This window comes from Ailuropoda melanoleuca, chromosome 14, assembly GCF_002007445.2.
Source record: "Ailuropoda melanoleuca isolate Jingjing chromosome 14, ASM200744v2, whole genome shotgun sequence".
NCBI lineage: Eukaryota > Metazoa > Chordata > Mammalia > Carnivora > Ursidae > Ailuropoda > Ailuropoda melanoleuca.
This window is the reverse complement of record NC_048231.1, coordinates 83,265,074-83,282,427: the sequence shown is the minus strand read 5'-3', so window position 1 is coordinate 83,282,427 and position 17,354 is coordinate 83,265,074. Positions and strand designations below refer to the sequence as shown.

Sequence of the window (17,354 nt, the reverse complement as noted above, 5' to 3'; positions counted from 1 at the left end):
ATTTTTAATGTGTTTCCATAGCAAGTGTATTATAAAAGACAAAAACATACATAAACGCCTTGTAAGGCTGAAACCTATAAACAGTTCTTTCTCAGGAGTAAGTACCAAGCAAGAGTATATTTAATTCTCAAGAGAATGAAGAACTTCTACAAAAGCATAGCTCAATATTTCCTTAATAAATAATAAAAGTTCTATCAGCATATCTGGGCTCTATGCCTAACTTTTAATTAAGACTTTATAACTACCATAAAAGAGTCAAATACAGATTGCAAATCAAAGTTCAAAGCTAATTAAAGGTCCAACATTAGAAGACAAGAGTTAAACTGTTTTTTCTGTATTTCTGCAGACCATGTAACATAGTAACATTTAACTCAATTTGTTTTAGTAGTTACACAATAGATTATATATTTATCTATATTTTGTCAGTGTGTGATATGTGTATACATACACACGCAAATACACACATGGGGGACGGTGGGGAGGGAGAAGTGTGGGCAACTATTTCTTCTCTAACTTCCAGGATGCCTGGAAGCTAAAGAATAAATCCATGAGTAAAGATTAAGATTAAAATTCATGAGTACAACATTGCAATTAATTTAACAACATGAACAAGGCTTAAGGAGTGACAGGGATAAGAGGGGGCTGAGCTGTTATGTTAAATTGCCTGAATTCCAGTCCAGACCTGGCCACCTAAAATCTGTGATCTTGCGCAAGTTACTTAACCTTCTTAAGCCTTAGTTTCTTCATTTGTTAAGTGGAAATAACAGTACCAACCTCAAAGAGTTATTTTGAGATGATTCATGTACAGAACAATGTCCAGCCCATAACCGACAATTAATACGTGCTTCTATTGTTACCAATTGCAACACTAAAGGAAACAACAATGCTATTAACTATTCTGCTTAGAAGTGACTGCCACAGGCATTAGGAAAGTAAATCAAGCAGATAAGGAGATAACGCATTTTGTAAGGAAGCACTACTTTAAGATGTATTATTTTGATTATGCTTCTCATCAAAAGGCAACACATTTTCTAGAATTTTCGTAAACACGAAAGAAAGTCAAATCCAGGGCCGCAAATGTAACACCACCACCACACAAGCAGAGGTGGTTATTACCAGTGACAAAGAAACACCTGCCAATTCTGGTCTATTTATGCCACTTCACATGAATGGACAGAACTGACCCAATCGTCGAACTTTCTAGCTTGTAGCAAACTTCCTTTAAAGCGAGGAAGGAACGAACGAACAAACGCGCGCGCGCACACACACACACACACACACACACACCCTAACTCCTGTCATTAATTCATCCCTGCAGAAGGAGATTTGATAAAAGGTGTCAAGCCACAAAATCGGTCTTTAAAGGGCGCGGGAGGGAGCGACGCTCGTGGTCTGGAAGTCACAGGACCTCATTCCGGGGCGGAAAGGGGGCCGCACTGGGACCAGCGAGTCGAGAAACGGGGAAGTCGCGCCTCAACATCGTGCCAGGGGAAAAGCCGCGGACGTCCGTATTGGGGACTGCCGCGACCTGACCGCTTCCCCGCCCTCAGCCCGGGCTCGAGGAGACGCTTCCCTTCAACTTCGCCCCGCCCATCCGCCAAGCGGGTCTGTGCCGGCCGCACGCGCGAAAGCCGCCGGCGGGTCCGCAATCGGCTCAGCTGACCGGGCGGGAGAAGGGCGGCGCCCGCTCTGCTCCCGGAGCTCCCGCCCGGGCCCCGCGGCGCCAGGCCGCCTGCAACCGCGCGCTGCGCGGAGCCTTACCCTAAGTCTGGCCCCGCGACAGGTGGTGCTGCCGACGGAGAGGCCGCGGCCCTGCCGCCCACACAGGCGATGCTCAGCTGAGGCCGAATCCGGCCCACCTCTTCCCTGAGCTTCGCGGAGCCGGCACCAGCTCAGGTTCGGACAAGCCTGGGCGGCCGACAGCCGACTAGGCAGCCAGTCAAGCGGGGTAGTGAGCCAGGGAGCCGGGAGGCGGGCCGGCGCGGCTTGGGCGGAGACTGACGGGCGCGCGGACCAATGCGAAGGCAGAAAGCCGGTCTGGGGGCGGGGCTCCGGCCGCGACTTCGCGGCGGGCGCGCCCGGGTTCCTTCCCCTCAGGACCTTCCTTGATCTTTCTTTGAGGTTACTGTTTTGAGGCTGGGCGCGCGCCAATGTGGACGCGATCTCGAGGAATACGAGAGGGGCCGTTTAGAGTAGAAGGAGTCCGAAGACCCAGGCGACGCCCGTTGTTCCACGAAAGGAGCGGGGGCTGGCTTACGGCGGACCCCGCATCCACCGGATTGCCGGGGTACTCGAGGGGGGATGGCAGCGCGTTCGCGCGAGAAGAGGCTCTGCGCAGGCGCGGGCGGGCCGGGGAAAATCCGCGGGTACCAGTCTCCCAGCCCCAGGAGGCGAGAGGAACGGTGGGAGTTTGGGTCCATCGTGGGCAGAGAGCAGAGGCAGGCAGAAGATGAAGGAGAGATTAAAAGCTGGATACAGGTCAGGTGGCTGGAGAAGCAGAAGAGGGGGAGACCCAGGAAATGTGAGGCCTCCGCACTTAAGGAACGCTTTCTATTTCTGAGTAATTTTTGTTTGTGTGTCTAGGCCTCGATCTTCTGCAGAATTCTTTGCCACTCTCCACGCCTGCTGGCACAGTTACTGTCCCACAGGGAATTTACTAATCTCTATCCTCACAGTCACCATAAATAGATGTTTAGTGTCCTCAGAAAAGGTTTGGAACACTAAATTGAAAGCAGCAGGGACTGTACCTTAGTATGTCTTTACCTATTCACGGTTATGACATTGGAGGATTTTTCTTCACTCTTTTTTCAGAAAAATCTTATCACCAAAACTTCTTTGCTGTAAATGAGTTTGTGCACTTTTAAAGTATGGTAATTATAATTTTATTATTTTTTTTAAGATTTTATTTTTAAGTGATCTCTACATCCAAAGTGGGGCTCGAACTTACAACCCCTAGATCAAGAGTTGCATGCTCCATGGACTGAGTCAGCCAGGTGCCTCTGGTAATGATAATTTTAAAGCGAAGATGTAAAGAATACAAAAGAAGTCAAGGGAAGATGGAATAAGAAAACTGAAAATGATGGAAATGTAAAATAGAGAAAATTAAGTGGAAGTAGAGAAAAGTAAGTTGTCCCTTCCTAAACGCTGACAATAACGTGAAATCTGGAGCAACCCAGCCACTGTGAGCATCAAAGGGCGGGCATGTTTGGGAACACTGTAGTTAGATGATAAATGATAGCTGTGGCTGCTATAGTAACCACCACAGTAAAAGAAGGACTGTAAATAAGCATCACCTAAAATAACCCTGCTCGGGGGAAATTGTCAAGAACATCAAGCTGAATGAGGGAAACTTCAAAAATAACAAGCATCATAAATGCTTCGTTAATAGAGAGAGAATTGTTTTGTCTTTGAAAGACAGTTTGTCCTACATTAGAATATCCCTAGTCTGAAGGGTTGTAGAGCTATCATGGATGGGACTTATTTTGGTTAAATTGAGGTCATTTCATTCCTTAAATGAAATATTTCTTACTGTCAAGAAGGCAAACCCTGCTATTTGGCTGGCCCATCCCAATTCATTTATCCTGAGTCACTTTGGTGATTGGTTTGAGGCTTCCTATCCAAGACAGTAACATATGGCTATTGAGCACTTGAAAGGTGGCTAGTCTAAATTGAGATACACAGTGAGTATGAAAACAATACAAAAAAAGAATGTAAAACATGTATCTTGATTTTTAAAATATCAATCACATCAAAAAATTTTTGGTTAAATGAAATATGTTATTGAAATTAATTTCCCCTTTTTTTACTTTCTTAACATGACTACTAGAAAATGTAAAATTACATGTGTTAGCTCCCATTTGTGGCTTGCATTATATTTCAGTTGGACAATGCTAATCCAAGAAGACCCTGTTAAAGTCACAATCTTGGAAGCTGCTGGGTGGGACTTCTGGAAAGGCTTTAAAAAATAGGCTCAACTGGCATGTACCTTTGGCTTTTTGCTTCATTTCACTTCTTGCCAGAAAACTTTGAAAGCATGGCACCCATCATTGAACCATAAGATGACAAGCGAATGGATGAAGGCTTGTACTCTAAGGATATTGGCAGGATTAAGAACTTGGATCCCTGATAGTATTATTGAACCACATTCAGCCTTGGTTCCTAACCTTATATTTCTTATTTTGTGAAATAAGCCTCTGTATATATCAACTCAAATAGGTTTTCTGTTGTTTGGGACTAAAAGTAATTTCTAACAAGTACTGTTAAAATGCACAAAAATCGTGTTCCCTGCCATAATACCTTTTTTTAGAATAGCTCATAACTCAAATGGAGGATATCAGACCCAAAGTAGTAATAGCAGCAGCAGTAGTAATAACAATAGATTTTCCACACACCTGTTTTCAGTCATACAGAAAATTTACCAGCAGTTACAGAGTAATGGCCACATTATCTAACCCAGGAGCTGTATCCTTCACTGCAGTTCCCACCTGTAGAAACCAGTAGAGGAAACTTTGGGAGGTTTTAGGCTTTGTGTTTCTATTAATGATTACTTGTGTTTTCCAATTATACTTGTTGTTTTCCTACCCTTGCATTGTCCGGATCAAGAATATAATATACATAAGATGTCACCAAGTACCTGTTACATGAAAGAACATGTTAATTGTTAAATTAACTTTTCCATTTTATATGTGTGTGTTGAAGAGGAAAACTTTCTTGTTCAAACTTGTTTAGTTTTGGGTTTTCCACTTTCTGGATGTTCCTTAAGAGAATGAAAGAACTTTTCCTACATGCAGGTTCTCTCCAGCAAGTGGAGTTACCTGACAATCCTTGACTAGAAACACAGCTGAATAAGAAATGTATCTCCAGGGGTACCTGGGTGGCTCAGTCAGTTAAGCATCTGCCTGCCTTAGGCTACAGTCATGATCTCAGAGTCCTGGGATCCAGCCCCACATCCTTGGCTCCCTGCTCAGCAGGGAGTCTCCTTGTCCCTCTCACTCTGCCCCTCCTCCAGGCTCATGCCCTCTCTCTTTCTCTCTGCTGTCTCTCAAATAAATAAATAAATAAATCTTAAAAAAAAAAAAAGAAATGTAACTCCAAGCAGAATACAGATCATCCACTAATTAAATGTCCCCTTTATGGATAACCTGGGAATGATAGAAGGAAGATTGTTGAGATTCCTATGGACATGTGTCTAGGTATAGTGGGGTATGTGCACAAATGATCTGAGCAAATGCCTCGGTTCTTCAACAGTTTTTTGCTTTTGTTTTTGTTTTTTGTTTGTTTTGTTTGTTGCTTATTTATATTGAAGGAAAGAGCACACTTTGGGAGTTTGAAATACTGGAGTTCTAGTACTCTTGCACTCTTAATAAGTCACTCAACAACTTTCTCCTGTCAAGTAGGTGTTATTAGACTTTCTTTACCTATCACAAAGGTCACTGAAAGGAGGAAGTGTAATAGAAAATATACAACAGCTTTGTAAAGCCAAAGGGATACAAATGCGAAGTATTCTCATCTGGTTCCCTGCCTGGTGTATAGATGATGTTCAATAAATAATAATTAGCATTCATTGATCACTTATTTGCTAAGCATTGTCCTAAGGTTTGTTATATATATACTAAAATCATTTAATTGTCTCAGCAATACTATGATGTAGGTATAATTATTATTCCCATTTTATATATGGGAAATCTGAGGATTTAGAGGTTGATTCATCCAAGAAAAAGGGGATACACACTATGTTATACAAACTCTGAATATTTTTGGATATTTTTATGTACAGTTCAATGTCTTGGAAAGACCAGAAAAAGCATTTGGAACATAATGCCACTCCAACCCCCAACCCAGAAAGTGGGAAGGCCCTTGCCACTTAAGCTGTCTATTCAAATCTTCTCCATAACTCAAGGGCAAATTCTAATCTCACCTCTTCAGTAAGGCCTGGTGTGATAGTATGTAAATACGTATTGGGATTACCTGGGAGCACTGAAAAATAAAAATTAAAAAAATTTAAAAAATTTTTTAAAAAGATGCCTATTCTATGCTAATTAAATAAAATCCTTCTGATATGGGACTCCAGCACCTGTGTTTCTTAATAATTCTCCTGTATTTCTTTTTTATGTACTTCTTATATAATAAAAGCTCCACAAGAATAGGGGCTTATAAAGATTATTTCTCCCTGTATTCCTTTCAAGCCCTCACATATGATTAATGTTTGATTGATTAATAGTTTAGAAATGTCAACACCTTCCTTGTCCCAGTGAAGGTGTTCTCGGAGTGTGGTTCTAGATCATCATCATAACCATTACCCACCACCACCACCACCACCTGGGAATTTGTTAGAAATGCGACTACTTGGGCCCCACTCCAGGCCCACTGAATCAGGAATTCTGGGGTTGGGGCCCAGCACTGTGTGTTTTGACAAACCCTCCGGTTGCTTTTGATACACACTCAAGTTTAAGAACCGTTGTCTGATGCCATGCATTGATCAAGAATCTAATTTATGTTTTTGTATAGAATTTCCTTCTGAGAAGAGCTCATTGGGAAACAAGAATGAAAAAGATACAGTGTTTGCCCTTACGGAGTCTACATTATAATATGGAGACAAAACATTTACTCATGTAAGTGTAATTTAATAAGCAACAAGTTGTTAAGTATTTACAGGGGAGGTGCCAGGATCATGATGTGTTGAGTTTGTTTTAAATTATTCTAGGGAAGGCCGCCCGGGTGGCTCAGTCTGTTAAGTGGCCGACTCTTGGTTTCAACTCAAGTTGTGATCTCAGTCAGGGTCCTAGGATGTACCCCCGCATTGGGCTCCCCATTTCATACAGGGCCTGCTAAAGTTTCTCTCTTCCTCTCCCTCTGTCCCTCCTCCCCCCGCACACTGTCTCTCTCTCTCTCTCTCCCTCTCTCTCTAAAATAAATAAATCTTTTAAAAATTATTCTAGGTAAAAAATGGGGATTGATGAAACAAGACTGACAAAATGCTATTATTAAGGTTGGGTGATATCTTTAAGGGAATTTATTATACTATATTCTCCACCTTTTGTATAATTGAACACTTCATTATAAAAAAATTTTAAAGCAATATGTGAAAAATAAGCTAAAAATGCTCTAGTAGTTCAAAAGAAGCAACCACTTCTTATACTTGGTTTACCTAGAAAGCTCTGTGGAGGGCATACTATGAGAGCAAGGCTTGACTTACCTAGAAAAGTTCCTTAAGTAATGTATTACCTACAAGTCCACAAATTCTTATCCATAATTTCAAATCCAAAGGTTTTTATTTGTAATTTTTGGTGGTGCCAGAACTTATTTGATGGCAAATAAGAGTTGTCACAAAGCTATTTATGGCCTGTATGTCCCCAACATAATGTAAATATTTGTAATATTATTGTTCTTACATTTTGTATATTACATATCCTTCAATAATTATTTTTATGAGGCACACTGCCCTAGATCCCACTGCAGGTAGTTTATAACATATAGTATATGCTCCTTTAATGTCTTTTCGAATCCAGGATCTCCTACGTTCTCAAGTCCAACTGGCTCCAAGGGCTTCATCCATTTGTATAATCCAAAAGTGCAATGCTTATGGTACAATAAATTAGTGGAAGGCTATGTATAGTTTTTAATTTCAATTTTGCTGGAATTGAGCAGATAATTTATTACTTAAATATTGCTTATTATAATAGTTAAGCTAAATCTATTGTGAATGACAAAGAATGTTATGACATTTTACTTGGTGCAATGAGCACAAAAATGACTGATTGGGTGAGTTATAAGAACTTAGCTTTTAAGGAGAAATTGTTGATGATGGAAGTTAATAAAGTGGTTAGCTTTAAAGATTTGTTTATTTTAGAGAGAGAGAGAGTGAGAGAATGAGCTGGAGAGGCAGAGGGAGAAAGAATCTCAAGCAGACTCTGCACTGAGTGTTTAGCCCATCGCAGGCCTCGATCTCATGACCTTGAGATCATGACCTGAGCCAAAACCAAGAGTCGGACATTGAACTGACTGCGCTACCCAGGTGCCCCAAGTGTTTAGCTTTAATGGGGGGGTTGGATGAAAAGAGACAAGGGAACATTCTATATCTCAGTCTGGATGATGACTACACAGGTGTGTACATGCATTAAAGTTCATCACACTTGAGTGAGGTGCTTTACACACCTCACTGCATGAGTTTTATATCTACCCAGCCAACATATAAACTAACCGTTTGCATTGTGCATTGCTATTTCATTTTGGAGTAAATAACTCTGAACTCAGTTGTGGATCCAGTACCTTCATTTTAGGCTTCTTCCTTGGTGTCCCCTACTGGACCCTTTCAGAAAAAGCAGGGGACCGTTCCTGGCTGTCCAGAGTGTAGCTCACCAGGCCTTGCAGAGTTGTCAAAATGACAGAGAATATACAAGCCTGGAAAGAAGGCACAAGCTCTTCCAAGAAAGATAGGTTATAAGGCAGGGGATCCAGTAAAACAAGGAGCCAAGGCCCAAATTAATGGAAAAGTAGGAGGAGGAAATAGGAGTAGAGTCTGTTGACTAAACAAATAGAGAAGGACATGGGTGTGGATGAGTTTGTGTGAGTCCTGTGGTTTTGGGAGCCAAGGCTACTATCTCAGTCTTTGTCTCCGGTTTGGCTGGTTCACCTGGGGAGTGGCAGGAGCCGTAAAGGGGCAGGTTTCCAGGGCTCACCTGACCAGGTGACTTCCCTATAAAGCTCTTCAGTAGGCAGCTTAAAGTGTTATATATGCCAGTTATCTCAAGATGGACACACTTTTGCCTACCTTGCTCAAAATTAAAGGAAGATGCTTGGAAAAACTTTAGTACCAGTTGCCATGAAAATAGCACAACTTTTTTTCGTCTAAGCACCAAGTGTGTCTCCTTAAGGAAAATCCATATGATTGAGTTTTCAGAGAATTATAGAAGGTCATTCTCATGAGAATATATGCGGTGCAGATGGACTGTGCTAATCACATGTTTAGGTTTACACAACCCCATCTGCCTTAGACTAGGAAACATTAATAATGAATGCTGACTGCACCACTGGGAATTATCTTTCAATAAATTAGGGTCATTAAAAATGCAAACTCTTTAAAAATGAAAGAGAAAATAAATAGTGTATCTAAAGGCATTTATGCTAGACATGGCAGAAACAAGCCTCCAGTCAGCCTAGTTTGGAAGTGACACAGCATTTGATGTTAAGAAAAAAAGGCATTTGGTATAGGCAAGTACTATCATTAAAAAACAATGATGTTTTAAAATACAATGAAGTGCCAATGATGGCAATTACCGCTAAAAAAGCAGTACTGTTTTTTTATATAATTTATGTAACTTATCAGGCTGTCTACTAAAAGAGTAAACTAACACCATAATAAGCAGTACCTTCATTACCAAAATATTTTAAGGGAAGTTCTAGAAACTTGTGAAGAACAAAGAAGTTAATATCACAGGCTTATTAACAAGAGAAGAACTTTTACTCCTTAAAGAAAAATGGCTCTTTGATGTGTATGTATATTTTACCTCTTGACTTTCCTTTAGGACTTAGGTAACCTGGAGAGAGCAAAATTTGCCAGTGTCATATCATTGTGGAAATACCTTCTTTCTTTTATGAAGGTGATTCAGTCTTACTAATGCCACTTCTAAAATTTTCTTGGGCCATTGGCCACTTGGTGTTACTCATTCTAAATCCTAGTCTGGCTCCATCATTATCTACAAGCCCTTAAGAGGGGACTGAAGGAGCAGCAACATTGGCATCACAAGACTATTAGAAAAATGAAATCTAGATTCCCACCCCAGACCTACTGCATCAGAATCCAACATGCCCAGGCTGTTCTATGCACATTAACATTTGAGAAGCATGGAGAGCCTGTGAAGTTCAAGATTCTGTGAACTCATGCTGCTGTGAAAGAATTTTTATTTCTAGATATGGGATCATGAGAAACCCATGAAACTTTATCTTCAAGAAGTTCCTGTGCCAAGGCAAATGCAGTTGTTCTTTTCTTCCCACACTGAGAATACGTTATGTTTAAACCATGAGCAGCACAATTTTATTCTTCATTCACCAGATATGTAGTTATGGTCTAGATACCACCTAGAAATTTGCGCCAAATAGAATGTATGCAAAGTCTCTGTCTGATGTCAGGGAAAAATGTCCAGAAATGTTTGCCTTGATCACCCAAATAGCACCCCTGGTATCTTGAGCATTACTTTACATACAGGTTCTTAATAGACCCTGCACACTTCGTAGTTCTTGGCCCAGATTGGATGAAAATGTACCTCTGAGATTCTATCTCTTGGAGGCAGTACTGGGACATTTTTCTACAAAGTTTTCAAAATTTCTGTGGTCAAGAAAGTAGCTATAATAGGGGCGCCTGGGTGGCTCAGTCATTAAGCATCTGCCTTCAGCTCAACTATCCAGTTAGAGTCATTATGACTCCAGTTAGAGTCATTAAGCATCTGCCTTCAGCTCAACTATCCAGTTAGAGATAGTAAAAATAAACATATATTTTTTAAAATTTTATGTTTCTCTTGGGGAGAGAGAGAGAGCACAAGTGGGGGGAATGGGAGAGGGAGAAGCAGGCTCCCTGCCGAGCAGGGAGCTGGACTTGGGGCTTGATCCCTGGACCCTGGGCCATGACTTCAGCCGAAGGCAGATGCTTAACTGACTGAGCCACCCAGGCGCCCCAACATTTTTCTCAATCCAAGTTCACCTACCACCTGTGCTTAAGAACCCCCTGTACTGGACTGTTTTTAGCCAAGTTCAGCTAAGAACCTCCTTCTACCTGTCAGCAATTTAGTAGGAGTTCAACATCTGAAACTGGAAAATAGTTTCCTGTAGCAGTTTCTTTTGTCAGATCTCCAGTTTCAAGGATATGCGGAGACATTCCCTGTCAACAGGTCTTTTGTGACTTACAGTAAATCTACTCCATTTCAATTTATTGAGCTTTACCTGGGACAGTGCCACCTGGGCTTTCCCTTGGCCCGGTGACTCAGCATTATGACACAAACTCGGGTTTACCTGGTTCGCGTTGCAGAGATTGCTTTCAACTTGAAAATTGGCCAAATTTCCCAGCCTCCCAGGCTGATAATTTAGGAAACTTCCCTTAGTCACTTCCTGTTCCTTGATAAGAGATATTTGTTCATGTCTTTCCTTGTGCCAGAGGCACATGCTGCTAGACACGTAAAGAAAGTAATTTATTGCTGACATTCTTACCCTTGGAGTAATTGTTCTAGAATACATTTTTGAAAGCCTACCGTGAGGACTTTCTTTAAAAAGCGTTTTGCAATCTTTTTTCCCTTGGTAGAAAAATGTATCTTAGCTCCTTTTGTGAAGAAAAATGACTTGTTCGTATTTTTAATTTCATTCACATTTTCTGAGTAGACATGAAAAGCAACTATCATCCTTCTGTAAGTTTGGAAAAGGAATAGAATTTTATTTCATACCAGCTGTGAAAATAACATTCAAAAAGCATTATGCCAACAATGAGAAAAGGGAAATCGAACTGTTTGGTCATGAATTCAGCCCATTCTGTACTTACTAGGGTGGAAAGGAGAAGTGAGAAGAAAATATGAGAAGGAACATTCTGGAACTCATTTTATTCTATCCAAATGAGGGAGCTTGACTTGTCCCAAGTGTTAAGCCCTTTCAACAAATAGGCTGCAGCTCTGCTTGCTCCTATGAAACCAGTCCCTTCCTTTTTTTTTAAATTTAAATTCAATTAACATACAATTTATTATTAGTTTCAGAGGTAGAGTTCAGTGATTCATCAGTCTTATATAATACCTGGTGCTCATCACATCATGCGCCCTCCTTAATGTCTGTCACCCAGTTACCTCATCCCTACCCCCCTCCCCTCCAGCAACCCTCAGTTTATTTCCTATGATTAAGAGTCTCTTATGGTTTTTCTCCCTCTCTTATTTCATCTTGTTTTATTTTTCCCTCCCTTCCCCTATAATCCTCTGTTTTGTTTCTTAAATTCCACATATGAGTGAGATCATATGATAATTGTCTTTCTCTGATTGACTTATTTCGCTTAGCATAATACCCTCTAGTTCCATCCACATAGTTGCAAATGACAAGATTTCACCTTTTTTGATGGCTGAGTAATATTCCATTGTGTGTGTGTGTGTGTGTGTGTGTGTGTGTGTGTGTGTACACCACATCTTCTTTATCCATTCATTTGTTGATGGACATCTGGGCTCTTTCCACAGTTTGGTTATCATGGACATTGCTGCTGTAAATATTGGGGTGCAGGTGCCCCTAGGATCACTACATTTGTATCTATCTTTGGGGTAAATACTTAGTAGTGCAATAGCCAGGTCATAGGTAACTCTATCTTCAACTTTTTGAGGAACCTTTGTACTGTTCTCCAGAGCGGCTACACCAGCTTGCATTCCCACCAACAGTGTAAGAGGGTTCCCCTTTCTCTACATCCTCACCAACATCTGTAATTTCCTGACTTGTTAATTTTAGCCATTCTGACCGGTGTGAGGTGGTATCTCATTGTGGAAACCAGTCCCCTCCTTATTGCACATAGTGTGGCTTCCTTCTCCCCAGCTTTATTAAAACTGCAAACTTGCTCTTTTGGGGTGGAATTCAAACCTTTTTTAAAAGATTGTATTTATTGCTGGGAGTTAAGATGGCGGAGGAGTAGGGGACCCCTTTTTCAGCTGGTCCCCTGAGTCGAGCTGGATAGGTACCAGACCATCCTGAACACCCACAGAATCAGCCTGAGATGCAGGAAGATACATCTGGATCTCTACAAACTAACATCTCCAGCGCTGAGTATTGAGGTACGAAGTGGGGAGCCGTGAATCCACGCACAGATATTGGAAGATAAACAGAAGGGGGAGGGAGCTGCCGCGCTCGGGCGCCAGGAAGCGGTAGCCACCTGCACGGGGGAGCGGGGGGACTCACGGACCGGCACCCATGAGAAAGCAGACTGAGACCGTGAGCCTGGGAATGCGCACGACCAGTCTGAAAACCTGAGCTCCAGAGTGCACGGGAACCACACTGAAATGGAGCTTGGAGCTCCGGAGCACGTGGGAGTGGCAGGCGGCTGGCGGCTGGCAGTGTTAGAAACACAAAGGACATAGACGTGCTGGCCCTGGAAGTGAGGGCTGGGACGCCAGGTACGGGGCGCACATCCCGAGATGTTGCAGGGCTTAGCAGCACCAATAGTAACAGAGTTAAAGTGGCCAGAAGAGCTCAGTGGAGAGCGGACTGTGATCTCTCTGTTCTGAGACGGAGGCTGGGACTCGGCCACTGCTGCTCTGACTCTCAGAAGAGCCACAGAAAACCGCCAGGGAAAGCCACCAGAGAACAAAAGCCTGGAAATACCATCTCACAGTGTGCCCATCCCCATCCTCCATCTCAGGGGACAGGGAGACTCTGCCCAAACAGGGTTGCCTGAGTATCGGCGCGGCAGGCCCCTCCTCCCAGAAGGCAGGCTGAAAAATCAAGAAGCCCACGTCCCTAAGGTCCCTATAAAACAAGTGCAAACTGCATGGGTCCTGGTCAATAATTTGGGCTCTGGACAACCCCGCAACCTCTCCTCATCAGAATGACGAGAAGGAGAAATCCCCCGCAGCAAAGAAAAGACAATGAGTCTGTGGCCTCTGCCACAGAACTGATGGATATGGATATAACCAAATTATCAGAAATGGAGTTCAGAGTAACAATGGTCAAGATGATGTGTAGACTTGAAAAAAATATTAATGAAAATATTAATGAGAATATAGAATCTCTAAGGGCAGAAATGAGAGTGAATCTGGCAGAAATCAAAAATGATATGAATCAAATGCAGTCAAAACTAGATGCTCTGACGGCCAGGGTGAATGAGGCAGAAGAACGATTCAGTGAATTGGAGGATGGGATGGTAGAAGAGAAAGCTAAAACAGAAACTTGGCTCAAAAAAATCCAATATCAAGAATGTAGGTTACGGGAGATTACTGACTCAATGAAACATTCCAATGTCAGAATCATCGGCATCCCCAAGGGGGTGGAGAAAAACAGAGGTCTAGAAGAGATATTTGAACAAATTGTAGCTGAAAACTTCCCTAATCTAGCAAAGGAAACAAGCATTCGTGTCCAAGAGGCAGAGAGGACCCCTCCCAAGCTCAACCACGACAAACCTATGCTACATTATGTCATAGTGCAATTCGCAAATATTAGATCCAAGGATACAGTATTGAAAGCGGCCAGGGCAAAGAAATTNTACATTACGTCATAGTGCAATTCGCAAATATTAGATCCAAGGATACAGTATTGAAAGCGGCCAGGGCAAAGAAATTTGTCACGTACCAAGGCAAAGGTATCAGGATTACGTCAGACCTGTCTACACAGACCTGGAATGAGAGAAAGGGTTGGGGGGGCATTTTTAAAGCTCTTTCAGAGAAAAACATGCAGCCAAGGATCCTTTATCCAGCAAGGCTGTCATTCAGAATTGATGGAGAAATAAGGACCTTCCAAGATCGCCAGTCACTGACCAATTTCATAACCATGAAACCAGCCCTACAAGTGATATTAAGGGGGGTTCTATAAAAGTAAAAAGGCCCCAAGAGTGATACAGAACAGAAATTTACAATCTATAGAAACAAAGACTTTACAGGCAACATGACATCATTAAAATTCTATCTCTCAATAATCAGTCTCAATGTAAATGGCCTAAATGCTCCCATAAAACGCCACAGGGTTGCAGATTGGATAAAAAGACATGACCCATCCATTTGCTGTCTACAAGAGACTCATTTTAAACCTAAAGATACATCCAGACTGAAAGTAAAGGGATGGAAAAACATCGTTCATGCCAATGGACCTCAAAAGAAAGCTGGGGTAGCAATTCTCATATCAGACAGATTGGATTTTAAACTAAAGACTATAGTTAGAGATACAGAAGGGCATTATATTATTCTTAAAGGAAGTATCCAACAAGTGGATATGACAATTATAAATATCTATGCCCCGAATAGGGGAGCAGCAAGATACACAAGCCAACTCTTAACCAGAATAAAGAGACATATAGATAAAAATATGTTAAAAGTTGGGGACCTCAACACTTCACTATCAGCAATAGATAGATCACCTAAGCAGAAAATCAACAAAGCAAGAGCTTTGAATGCCATACTAGACCAGATGGCCCTCATAGATATATATAGAACACTACACCCCAGAACAAAAGAATAGTCATTCTATTCTAATGCACATGGAACNTTCTCAAGAATAGATCATGCTCTGGGACACAAAACAGGTCTCAGCCAATACCAAAAGATTGAAATTATCCCCTGCATATTCTCAGACCACAACGCTCTGAAATTGGAACTCAATCACAAGGAAAAATTTGGAAGAAACTCAAACACTTGGAAACTAAGAACCATCCTGCTCAAGAATGTTTCGATAAACCTGGAAGTCAAAAATCGATTTAAACAATTTATGGAGACCAACGAGAATGAAAACACAATGGTCCAAAACTTTTGGGACACTGCAAAGGCAGTCCTAAGGGGGAAATACATAGCCATCCAAGCCTCACTCAAAAGAATAGAAAAATCTAAAATGCAGTTTCTATATTCTCACCTCAAGAAACTGGAACAGCAACAGAGGGACAGGCCTAACCCACTGACAAGGAAGGAGTTGACCAAGATTAGAGCAGAAATCAATGANATCAATGAATTAGAAACCAGGAGCACAGTAGAGCAGATCAACAGAACTAGAAGCTGGGTCTTTGAAAGAATAAATAAGATCGATAAGCCACTGGCAAGACTTGTCCAAAAACAAAGAGAAAGGACTGAGATTATTAAAATTATGACTGAAAAGGGAGAGGTCACGACCAGCACCATTGAAATTGCAAGGATTATTAGAAACTTTTATCAACAGCTATATGCCAAAAAACTAAACAATCTGGAAGAGATGGAGGCCTTCCTGGAAACCTATAAACTACCAAGACTGAAACAGGAAGAAATTGATTTTTTAAACAGACCAATTAATTATGAAGAGATTGAAGCAGTGATTAAAAACCTTCCAAAAAGCAAAACTCCAGGGCCTGACGGATTCCCGAGGGAATTCTACCANCCAAACATTCAAAGAAGAAATAATACCTATTCTCCTAAAGCTATTTCAAAAAATAGAAACAGAAGGAAAGCTACCAAACTCATTCTATGAGGCTAATATTACCTTGATCCCCAAACCAGGCAAAGACCCCCTCAAAAAGGAGAATTACAGACCGATTTCTCTAATGAATATGGATGCCAAAATCCTCAACAAGATCCTTGCTAATAGAATCCAACAGTACATTAAAAGGATTATCCATCATGACCAAGTGGGATTCATACCTGGGATGCAAGCATGGTTCAACACTCGCAAATCAATCAATGTGATACATCATATCAACAAGAAAAGACTCAAGAACCATATGATCCTCTCAATTGATGCAGAAAAAGCATTTGACAAAATACAGCATCCTTTCCTGATTAAAACCCTTCAGAGTGTAGGAATAGAGGGTACATTTCTCAATCTCATAAAAGCCATCTATGAAAAGCCTACTGCAAGCATTATTCTCAATGGGGAAAAGCTGGAAGCCTTTCCCTTAAGATCAGGAACACGACAAGGATGCCCACTCTCATCATTATTATTCAACATAGTACTAGAAGTCCTTGCAACAGCAATCAGACAACAAAAAGGGATAAAAGAAATCAGCANTCCAATGAAGACATACAAATGGCTAACAGACACATGAAAAAATGTTCAAAATCATTAGCCATCAGGGAAATTCAAATCAAAACCACACTGAGATACCACCTTACGCCAGTTAGAATGGCAAAGATAGACAAGGCAAGAAACAACAATTGTTGGAGAGGATGTGGAGAAAGGGGATCCCTCCTACATTGTTGGTGGGAATGCAAGTTGGTGCAGCCACTCTGGAAAACAGTGTGGAGGTCTCTTAAAGAGTTAAAAATTGAGCTACCCTATGACCCAGCCATTGCATGACTGGGTGTTTACCCCAAAGATACAGACGTAGTAAAGAGAAGGGCCATATGCACCCCAATGTTCATAGCTGCATTGTCCACAATAGCCAAATCATGGAAGGAGCCGAGATGCCCTTCAACAGATGACTGGATTAAGAAGCTGTGGTCCATATATACAATGGAATATTACTCAGCTATCAGAAAGAACGAATTCTCAACATTTGCTGCAACATGGACGGCACTGGAGGAGATAATGCTAAGTGAAATAAGTCAAGCAGAGAAAGACAATTATCATATGATTTCTCTCATCTATGGAACATAAGAACTAGGAGGATCGGTAGGGGAAGAAAGGGATAAAGAAAAGGGGGGTAATCAGAAGGGGGAATGAAACATGAGAGACTATGGACT

General features: G+C 41.5%; 1 protein-coding gene and 1 long non-coding RNA gene across 6 annotated transcripts in view; one reads left to right on the top strand and one right to left on the bottom strand.

The window, feature by feature from the left end:
* The window catches only part of ME2 (malic enzyme 2), a 48,441-nt gene extending 46,496 nt beyond the window's left edge, over positions 1 to 1,945 (bottom strand). Inside the window, exon 1 of the mRNA XM_002916787.4 lies at positions 1,762 to 1,945. The gene's annotated coding sequence lies outside the window, so the exon portion shown is untranslated. The remainder of the gene's footprint in view (positions 1 to 1,761) is intronic.
* A 213-nt stretch (positions 1,946 to 2,158) lies between these two features.
* The window catches only part of LOC117795991, a 47,423-nt gene continuing 32,227 nt past the window's right edge, over positions 2,159 to 17,354 (top strand). For all 5 annotated transcript variants that reach the window (XR_004620220.1, XR_004620218.1, XR_004620216.1 and 2 more), the window contains exons 1-3: positions 2,159 to 2,287; positions 2,900 to 3,122; positions 6,508 to 6,611. This is a non-coding gene — a long non-coding RNA (uncharacterized LOC117795991). The remainder of the gene's footprint in view (positions 2,288 to 2,899; positions 3,123 to 6,507; positions 6,612 to 17,354) is intronic.